Source organism: Choloepus didactylus, chromosome 9 (genome assembly GCF_015220235.1).
Source record: "Choloepus didactylus isolate mChoDid1 chromosome 9, mChoDid1.pri, whole genome shotgun sequence".
Lineage (NCBI taxonomy): Eukaryota > Metazoa > Chordata > Mammalia > Pilosa > Megalonychidae > Choloepus > Choloepus didactylus.
In genome coordinates this window covers 91,312,839-91,315,098 of record NC_051315.1, presented here as the reverse complement: position 1 = coordinate 91,315,098, position 2,260 = coordinate 91,312,839, and positions in this window count along the sequence as shown.

Sequence of the window (2,260 nt, the reverse complement as noted above, 5' to 3'; positions counted from 1 at the left end):
GTTTGAATGTATTATGTCCCCTAAAATGCCTTTATCATTGATGCAGTCTTGTCTGGGCAGACACATTAGTGTTGACTAGATTGTAATTCTTTGAGTGTTTCCATGGAGATGTGACCCACCCAACTGTGGGTGATGACTCTGATGTTTCCATGGAGGTGTGGTCCCGCCCATTCAGCATGGGCCTTGATTAGTTACTGGAGCACTATATAAGCTCAGACAGAAGGAGCAAGCTTGCTACAGCCAAGGATACTTTGAAGAATGCACAGTAGCTGAGAGGAGCTTCAGCTTACAGAAACGTTTTGGAGAATGGCCTTGGAAAGCTGTCTTTTGCTCCTGAGAAGCGAAGAGAGGACAAACACCCAAAGAGCAACTGAGAGTGACACTTGGAGCAGCTGCAGCTAAGAGAGAACAAAACGACCCAAGAGTAACATTTTGGAGAATGCCGTTTTGAAATGCAAACTGGGAGCAAGCAGATGCCAGCTATGTGCCTTCCCAGCTAACAGAGGTTTTCTGGATGCCAATGGCCTTTCTCCAGTGAAGGTACCCTTTGTTGATGCTATACCTTGGACACGTTATGGCCTTAAGATTGTAACTTTTTAACCAAATAAATCCCCTTTATAAAAGCCAATCCATTTCTGGTATTTTGCAAAACGGCGCATCAGCGAACCGGAACAGGTGGACTTGGTTGGGATTGGGGTGGGTCAGACTAAGGGGTAAAGGATGACATTGATGGTGAGTTTAAAGCTTCGGTGTCTATGTGAGACCAAGGAAAGAGATGTTTATTGGATGCAAAGTCTCTATTTTTTGTGGTGTACTGTATGGTTTGACTTGTGTGATCAATTTGTTCCGGCAGCATGGTTTCCTGGAGTGTTGAATGGGGAGTGATGTCTTGTTGGTTTGTGCAGCTTGGTGTTGGGCCCTGGTACATCCCAGAGTAATTTGGGCAGAGAATAAAAAGGTATTTGCAAAGCCCTCTTGGGGTACTGGGAAAGATGTGGAAATGTTGAATTTCCCCACCTAGGGAATTGGCGATATTCTCATAAGCAATGGGGGCTGCCAGTTTGGAGGGCCAGGCCCTTGATCTTGGGGATTGCCCTTATGGGGTTGTTGCTGTGGGAGAGAGGCTAAGCCTACCTAAAATTGTGCCTGGGAGTCACCCCCGGAGAGCCTCTTTTGTTGCTCAGGTGTGGCCTCTCTCTGGACCAGCTCTGTGGGTGGGCTTGCTGCCCTCCCCCTTGCATGGGACATGACTCCCAGGGGTGTGAATCTCCCTGGCAGCATGGGATGTGACTCATGGGGGTGGGCTTGGCCCTGGCATTGTGGGATTGGGGGTGAGGGTGGCTTCTTGGACTGGAAGGGGAATAAAAATGAAACAAAATTAAGTTTCAGTGGTTGAGAGATCTCAAATAGAGTCAAGAGGTCATTCTGGAGGTTGTTCTTATGCATTATATGGATGTCCCTTTTTGGTTTTTGGTGTATTGGAGTAGCCAGAGGGAAATACCTGAAACAGTTGAACTGCAACCCAGTAGCCTTTATTCTAGATGATGATTGTATAACTGTATAGCTTATGCTATGTGACAGTGTGATTGTGAGGGCTCTGTGGCTCCCACTCCCTTTGTCCAGCGTACAGATAGATGAGTCGAGGAGTGGGGACAGGAAGTGGACAAAATGATGGAGAGGGATGGGGAGTGCAGGATGTCTTCAGTGTTCTATTTTACTTAAACTTTTATTCTTATTTTTTTCGTGTGTGGTAGTGAGGGTATTCGGAGGTTGATTGTGGTGATGAATGCACAAGTATGTAATGATACTGTGAACAATTGATTATACACTGTGGATGGTTGTGTGGTATTTGAATATATCTCAATGTAATTAAATTTTTAAAAAAACAATTAGAACTAATAAACAAGTTCAGCAAGGCTGCAGGATACAAGATCAATATACATAAATCAATTGTATTTCTATGCAACCTAGCAATGAACAATCCGAAAATGAAATTAAGAGAATTCCATTTATATTAGCATCAAAAAGAAAAAATACTTAGGAATAAATTTAATAAAAGAAGTGCAGGGCTTATGCACTAAAAGCTACGAAACATTGTTGAAAGAAATTAAAGACCTAAATAAGTGGAAAGACATCCCATGTTGATGGATCAGTAGACTTAATATTAAGGCGCAACATTCCCCTAATTGCTCTACACAGTCATTGTAATCCCAGTCAAAACCCCAATATGATTTTTAGACATCTGCAAGCTGATCCTAAA